Below are 9,450 nucleotides of genomic sequence, written 5' to 3' on the forward strand. Positions count from 1 at the left end.
GCAAACAACTTTCGCCTATGCGTTCATAGTGGCAAGTACTACGAGGATATGCTAAAAGAATAAGTCATACGTCACTCTAACCAGTGATCAATGGAAGTCAAAGTTCTTGCCTCTAGGGCATTTTCGTAAATTCACGCTTCTAAAATTAATAAAAATGTAAAATTTGGGACGGGTTGTCACAGCGGACCTCAGGTGAGTGGGTCTTTTCCTTTCTATCATGTGTGTGTGTGTGTGTGTGTGTGTATTATATGATTGATAATTCCACAAACGTTTATAAATTGATTATTGCTTATGATTACTATGAATGCTTTGAAGTTCTAATGTGAACTACAAATGGCTTGATCCCTATTTAAGGTACATAGGCAGTCTAATGAGACGTTAGATGCATCCATACAAAAAGTGAGATTAAATAATTGAGACAATAGCCTTATTTAGGGAATTAAGTAATGTGAGGGACATTGGTGGAAAATGTGAGATTTAACCTTATTATTTGGTGGTTAAATGTTGGTCATAAATCAATGTGTGAAGAATCAAGAATTTGAAGTAAGGAAATGTAAGTAATGATAGTTAATTTAAACTAATGTCTAGTTGGGCTTATCATCGATAATTATTCCTGAAAATAAATAGTTCGGGAGTAGGGCGTTACGGCTTATGCATTTTTATGCCATATTATATATATATATATATATATATATATATATGTGTATATAATTGAAAATGTGATGTCATGGTTGAGTATTAGATTGCATCATGGTATATCCATATGTATATTACCCGCACATAATTATTGTGAACGCTTTGAAGTGCAAAGGTGAACACAAGACACCCAGGTAAGTTCAAGTGATTTTATGGTATTAGTTGAAATGATGGAGTTATGGCATGACTACATGTATGTTTTAGGCAACTCCGACATTGTCGTACAGGTTGCTTATAAGTCGTATACGTTACAATAGATACAGTTAGAGCTCATAAACTTGCACCCCGATGTTAGTGATCCCGCCCGTGGCCAGGGCACAGTCCTTCACGTGATGTTCACCTTCTGCACCTTATGCTCATCTTGGATCCAAGGTAGGTGCACAGTCCTGTCGTACAGACCACTATAGGTGGTTCCGACTTGTAGGTGACCCATGATTATTCGCACAGTCTTCACGTGATCGTAGCACTGAGCATACTTATTTACACCCAGTCCTGTCGTACAGACCACTAGAGGTGGTTCGGACCCGTGTGCAGGGATATATAATGAGTTATGGGTTCAGCCGTACATGCCACAAGAGGTGGATCCGGCTGACATATTACTATTCAGGGATAAGTCGTATAGGTCACTATAGGTGACTCCGACTTATGTGCTAGTATTGATTAATGAGATATGGATAAGTCGTACAGGTTACTATAGGTGACTCCGACTTATGTGCTAGTATTGGTTGATGAGATATGGGTGCAGTCGTACAGGTCACCACAGGTGATTCCAGCTTGCGTGCTAGTATGGGTTATTAAGCATATGATTATTTATATTGCTAATGAGATGCTGAGTAGTGGTATACTTCTGGATTTACTGTTAGTATACATTTGATTTCATATTTCTACATAGTATGATTTTCTGGAAACTATACAGGTTTTACGGCGAGTGGTTACTACCTTTGATAATTGAAATGATTTTGAAAATCTTTGTTTGCCCACTCACACTTTCTATTTTGCACCCTTCCAGGTTTTAGTAGCAAAGTTCCGTATCGACGAGAACTTGTGGCACTCCCTGTTCAGGTGGCTCTTTATGTTGGTATAATTATTATCGTACCTCAATGTACTTTTCTTATACTCTGTATCACGTGTGAAATGGGTTCATACCCGCTCACCACGCACTTGTATGTATAGGCACTTTTAGTATTAAATGTATCCACATTTTTACACATTATCACATTCTATGGCTTCGTCGCTTTCCAGGTGTCGGCCAGCACAGCTTGATTTGGAGTTCTAGTGGACATTCCGTGTCGGGATGTGTCAAGTAGAGATATACGATAAAATTATTATTTTCTTCACTTGTATCATGACGATGGAGTACCCACTTAAATACCAAATACTTTTCCAATTTGGTATTTGTCTACCACCATGTTCCATGATCAATTTTATTGTAGTAATTGTTCATGAACTTATTCACAAGTTTCTGTTGTCCAACTTAAATTTTAGTTTTAGTCATTTGGTTCCAGTCCCTAATCAATCTAATTGTTAGAATGAAACTTTATTTGTTTAAATAGTTTGATCGAGGTCCCCTAACATTATTTAAAGGATTTAACTCTTGCATTTATGTATTCAATATGCCACAAATTATGAAATTTAAACAAATATTACAATATAACAATTTTGTTTTTTGTTTTTTGAACAAACGATATTATCTGCACTAAGGGTTAGGGGGGAGTAGGCTAAACTTTACAATAGGTTAGCAATAATGTGATTCAAATTCAACTTTGGCGAGAATCCTAAGACCTCTCACTTACAACTAAAGTGGAATATCACTAGACTGTAGTACTAAGTGACACAATGTAACAATTACTTAAAAATTAATGATAGGGTACTATTGTTGTTCACATAGTTCTAGCAAAAAAATAATGTACCCAAGTAATTATTAATATAATTTATAATAATTAATTTGACATATTTTAAAACATATAATATACATATAATTAGTATGGTACATTCACAAAAAATATGGGCACAAATTAAATTTAAAAAATGAGCACATATTATAATTCAAAATTACGGGTACAAATTAAAACTAAAAAGAATATTTATATAAATTAAAAAAAAGATGCAAATTATAAATAGATATATATGGAGAAAAAAAATTACTAAAAAGATATATTTGAAAATGATTAATAAGTTTCTCATTTTTAAAATTAACATATAATGACTTGTAAATAATTTAATATTCAAATACCGACATGGAGAAAAGTCAAGAAACTTTAATAAAAAATAAAAATAAGATTTTAATTAATGAGAAGGAAAATTAAAGAATGAAAATATAATTTATCCTTCTAGTTTCTATGGTTCCTCAACTCGAACACATGCATGTCCCAACCTTAATCCCATATACTGTCAACATTCTCATATATTCCGTCAAATTTAGGGGACTAATAGACAGTTCATGCTTTTCAATGAGCAAAACAGTCTTTATGCTAACATAAGGTTAATTGAGGAGGGGGAACGAGTACACTGATTTCTCAAACCTGTTGATGCGTAGTCACGTGTTTTAATTTTGTTGAATGATGATCCATGACACTTTTGGCGGCTGGGGGTGGTATTGGAAGGGGGCTGGACATAGAATCGGTACACAGGGCAGGGACGGGAGGGGGAGATGGGAGGACATGAAATTGGTTCACTGTCCTGTTGGTTTTTCCAATTTATCATGTGTCAATATGAATTTTAACATTATCATATGATGATGCATGATAGGTTGGTGAGGGGAGAACATGAAATGAAATGGGAACACCCCCATATTGATATCTCAAACCTAACATGCTTCGTTACGTATTTTAACTTTGTTGCATGACGACAAATAAGTTTGAGACGTCAAAGTGACAATATATCTGTTTTTGTAAGTTTTTTCTTGAGAAGGTATCATATTTACATCATATATTCCTTTTATCCCAAATTCTACTTATTCCAAACGTCTAGCTTAGGTGCCACCACATTTTTTTCCTTTTGACTATAGGGAGTAACTAAGTATTTGCATTTGCAAAGCTTTGATGACAAAGAAAGAATTTTTGAAATTTTACCATGCGTGCGGGAAGCATGGTGCTTATTTATTTGGTGGGAAGATTCTTGTAAACGCTATTGATTTATTTACTGTTTATTGTATATATTCATAAAGCGATTAGATTTTATATTTAAATTACAAATGTCAATAAACATGGACAAATTAAGAGGTTTAATTAATTTTTTTTTTAATTAAAGTAGAAAATAGGAAACCGGACTAAACCTAATAACAACTTAATTTTTGGACGTAAATCAAGTCACTCCTTAATTTTATTATAAAACTCTAACTTTCTTCACGATAGAACATCAACTTTCTTCAGATAATGGCATATAAAGAAAAAGTGAAATGTGAAAAAATCATTTCCTAATGTAGAAGATTCAATAAATCTAATCTAGAGGATTACGAAGAGATATTGTGGTGAGACAAAGATACAATCATACAACCAAGAACTTTCTGGGCTTTCCCTTCTTTATAGGTGTGCTTCAGTTGATATATTGATTTCAGTTCTCAAAGAGGGAAAAGAGAAGGAAAAGATACAACCAATAACTTTCTGTATATACAGTTTGATCTCGATGGATTAACCAAATATCTTACGACACCAATGAAGTACATTTTTTTTATAAAATGATAGCATTAGTGGTTAAATGTTAGATTAGAGAGCCGACGGGATTCGAACCTACGCCCATGAAGTACATTTTTGACTTTCCAATTGAATCTACATAAAAGAAAAAAGGGAGAGAAAATGTATTTATAATTGACTTTCCTACTTTTTTGTTTCTTGGTTTTTTTGTTATTTCCCAATTGAATTATAACTTTCCTAGCTATGGAGTCATTGGCAAGCAAGGGAAGATGGGAAATCTAGTGAAGCATCTTCGCCTTTCTTGAAAAACTTTTGTGGGCTTGCATTGATGCGAAACGACGTCGGAAATTCCATCCTTGACGAAGGTGCAATCTGATAAGCTCTGCAGAGTTGGATATATATATATATATATCTAGAAAATGTTGAATAGAGTGGGTGTAAGCCCAGGCCGTGTTGTAATTGTCCTGGGAAATAAATTTTCCTCTTTTTTTGCATGTTTCCATGCTGTTTTGGTAACAAGTGATTCCTGAAATGGCCTACATGCACACGAATTTTCAATCAAGTGTAAGCTTTTTCACTCACTAAAAACTACATGCATAGCAATATAGCACTCAACAATTTAAGCAAAAAATTTTATACTATCAATTTATATATTATTACTTACTATCAGATAGCGGGAGACATTTTGAGTTTAGCTTTTGACACTCTAAAGTGAAATAGTTTATCAATTTCATATACTGACAATGTAAGCATTAGAAGCTAAATTGAGTGTGCTAAAAACACTACTTATTAATTGGACTTTTGAATAAAATTTAGAACGTTGAACTTTAAATAACCAAGATGACGTCGATATATATGTATATGAGTCTAAGATGTGATTCTAAATCTTATACTCTTGTCTTCGCTCATTTGTTGAGTCATCCTTAACTGTGATCTCTAGCCCCAATCAACATAGCTCAATTAGTTTTCTATGAGTCTAAGATGTGATTCTAAATCTTATACTCTTGTCTTCACTCATGTGTTGAGTCAACCTTAATTGTGATCTCTAGCCCCAGTTAACATAGCTCAATTAGTTTTCTAAGGCTGTTTGGTAACTTTTCATTTCGCGTTTTTAGTTTGTAGTCATTTAATATATAAAATCCTTAATTATCTCTTCTCTTACATGTACATACTTCTTTATTTTTAACAATAAATTAAAATGAAAAGTTTATCAAACGAGTCCTAAATTTTCAAATGAAATATAATAATTTACTTCTAGTAACTTTCCAACTGGAATGCCACTGTTTGAGCAACTTTGTGGTACATAAGTGTAGTTAGGTGGTCCATTTAAGTCCTCGATGCGAGACAAGAAGGGTGTGAAGAAAACCGAGCCAAGTCAGGTTCAAGAAAAGCCACGACGCACACTAGAAGAAGTGGAAGAAATGAAGACCATTTGTAGCAAAAACGTTTATTAATTATGAGTAGATTTTATATTTAAAAAAAAAATAGGTCTATGTAAAAAATTGAATAGATTTTACATTAAAAACATGGATACATATTATTTTAAAAAATGTCAGTACAATATATATTAGATTTGATTATCACCGAAATGTCAGTACAATATATATTAGGTTTGATTATCGCCAAATGCGAATTTGGACCACATTATTGCTAGCCTACTGTGAGACTTAACCGACTCTCTCATCCCCTTAGTGTAAATAATATCGTTTGTTAAAAACAAAAAAGTCATACATTTCAATTGAAAAATGGGTACGTACTTACTTTTTCTACTAAATAATAAGTAACATGCAAAATGGTTTCCTCTCAAGAACTAGAAATCTAAACTACATATGAATAGAACCTTCATTGTCAACCAAAATCTCATGAAATTACCATTCAAACCCTCTATTTAAAATTGAACATAAATAAGAAATATGGGCAATAATGTAATTTCACACAGCCAAAGTTTTGCTTCACCTACATATGATTCTAACATATCTCTAAACAGAAAATAAAAAATGAAGCTCTCTCCCCTCCCTCCCTACTTTCACGTTAACAAACCTTGATCCGGAATGTCCACCTGAACTCCGAATCGAGTTGTGCTGGCCGACACCCGAAGGGTGACGAAGTCATAAAGTGTAGTGATGTGGAAAATATGAATAAATTTAAACCTAAACGTGCCTAAATATAAGAGTACGCTTGTAAGCATGAATGAACCCATTTCACACGTGATGTTTAAGCATAAGTAAAGTACAGTAAAGTAGAAAGAGAATGACACCATTGAAGGTAACCTCTAATATCAAGATTTGCCAAGAATCCTCGTCGACACAAAAGCTCAGCCACTAAAACCTGGAGGAGCGAAAAACAAGGGTGAGTGGGCCTAAAAACCAAGTTTTGTAAAAACCTTTTCGAAAACATAATAACCCCTCGCCGTAAAACAAGTATAGTTTCCAAAAGATACATATTACGTATAGTAAGAAAATACCTACAATAGCCTACAAAATCTCAAGAATTCAATACGAAATAATATTTCGTAAATAAGTACATGACATCCGTAATCACATAATCTCGCATAAGAAAACATATCATATCGAGTGCTCATCGACACATGCTGACACACGAGTTCATGCAAAGATATTCTGACATGAACAAGACTGGGTGTAATAATGATATATGCTCTAGTACTACAATCATGTAAAGACTGGCGCTATGTGCAACACATACGAGTCCTAATTGCCTGTAGCAATGTAGGACAGGCCTAGCACCTACAATGGATCTAAAGTGAGCGTACGGTGCGATGTACACATACACGTGAAAGACTGGCCTTGGCCTGGGCGAGTACTAACAACGGTGCAGCAACAATGAGCAATACGATCACATAACAGTAAATTGATAATTCACATCGACACAATAATAATAAATAAAACATTAATCATGGCCGTAATTAAAATCTCATAACAGCACGCATACCTGTGTATCCCGTAGGCTTTAGGATAATTTCATAATTTCCATTATTTCGCTAATTCTTATAAACATTAGTTTAATCTAGGAGTACGTAGAGTAATAAATAAATATATAATAATTAAAAACAAAGACCCACTCACAAATCATGTCGTTGAGTCGAACCCGCCTCATAGCATCGAAAGTACTTGCAATGCGTTTCGCCTAGAAACGAAACCATTTACGTAAATAGGTAATGTACTAACGTATAAACACATTTTCGTACAAAATACGGCTAATAAATGAACTATTTTAAAACGGTCGAATTTTGGAAAATGGAGGGTGGATTTGGGTTCGGCACGTCGAGAAACCTAAGGAGGGACCTCGGGTTCCTCCATGCACCGCCACAAGTGGCTGCACTGGCAACCATGCGCCGCACATGGCAGAGAGAGTGGCAACCCACATGCAACTCACGTGCCACCATCGTGAGTTTTCCAGATTTTTTCGTGTTTTTCCTCTAACTTTAGGAGCTCATTTCGAGCTTGATTCTTCACCAAAAACAACATAATTTATATGGAAATGAAGCCCAGCACGAGAGGAAAAAATCCATTCCAAGGTTAGGCCAAGACTTGGTTGACGTTGGCCGGAAAAGTAGCCTAAAAATGGCCTAACGACCATAGTCCAAATTTTCCAAAATGTGGGGAAGTTCTTCCCCGATTTGTTTTCTGCACCAGATCACCCCCAATCATAATTTTAAGGTTAAAAACAATATTAGGGGTTCAAAATAAGAAAGGTTTGAGGTTGGGAGGATTCCAAAATTACTTTGGTTGTGCACGGTGGAAAGTTGTCGTGAAAAATGGTAAGTGAGGGTGGTGATGGTTGTCCGCCGCGAGAACGATGGTGGTTGCACAACTTTTCCACTGTGAAATGGTCATGGTGGTTAGCTGACTGCCTCTGTGCCGTGAGTGCAGCATATGGGTTCGAGAGGGAAAGCCTAAGGGTGAAAGAGAGAATCTGGGGTAGAGAGAGAGAAAGAAGTAAGGGAAGGAAATCATGGCAGTAGGCGGTGGTTGTTCCGTGATAGGGAATCTCGCCGGAGTGGGCGAGTGGCTATGATTCATTGGTCTCTGCAAAATTGAGGAATGAAGGAGAAAGGTAGGCCTGGCAAACGGGTTATGTCTGTCGTGTTCGTGTCGTTTTCGTGTAACACCCGTTATCTTAATGGGTCGTGTCATGTCACACCCGTTATCTTAATAGGTCCTTAACAAGTCAAGTCACTTTACCCAACGGGTAAAGTGACCCGACCCGTTATGACCCGCTATGACTCGTTAAGAAAAATGTATTTTTTTTCTTAAATTTGCACATACCACACATTGCCACATAAATATTACTTCAAAACATTAAAACACATTTGTCGTTTAAATACTACATCTACGCTTGAAAATAAGAGCCTAATAAACAAGCATCCATACACTACTAGTCTATTACAAAATATTAAATGTGCAAGGATATGCAAAATGAAAGAGTTTTTTTTTTTTCAAGGTTGTGAAGCCTTTCTCAAAAGTTTAAACTTTGCCAATGGAACTCAAAGCTTGCATGTTATTCTTTTTACAAAATCCTCAATTTTCATTGATCATCATGACATAAGATTTTGTGGTATCCACTAGTGTAAATATTTTAAATTGAAGATCGAATTCATTCATCGTATTCATATAGGGTCAAGGAGTCTAGTTGTAAAAAATCATCAAAATCAGAATTAAAATAACCGTTAAATCGTGATTTTTCGTTGACAACCGTTGAAAAGTTTTGTCCTGTTACTTGATCTCTGAATGTTTGTTTTTTAAGATTTTTGGTGTATGCGATCTTGAAGCATATACAAACAAGTTTGACAGTGGATCGTTGAAATTATTTTCGTAGAATGCATATCCCATCAAAATGATAGATTCACTAACACTTAGAGTTTATTTATACTTTCATTAAGTATAACATAAGATTTTGTGGTATCCACTAGGGTAAATATTTTAAATTGATAATCGAATTCATTCATTGTATTCATATAGGGTCAAGGAGTGCAGCTGTAAAAAAATCATCAAAATCGGAGTTAAAATAACCGTTAAATCGTGATTTTTTGTTGATAACCGTCGAAAAGTTTTGTCTCATTACTTGATCTCTGAATGTTTGTTTTTTGCAATTTTTGGCGTAT

Source organism: Pyrus communis, chromosome 1 (genome assembly GCF_963583255.1).
Source record: "Pyrus communis chromosome 1, drPyrComm1.1, whole genome shotgun sequence".
In the NCBI taxonomy this organism is placed as follows: Eukaryota; Viridiplantae; Streptophyta; class Magnoliopsida; order Rosales; family Rosaceae; genus Pyrus; species Pyrus communis.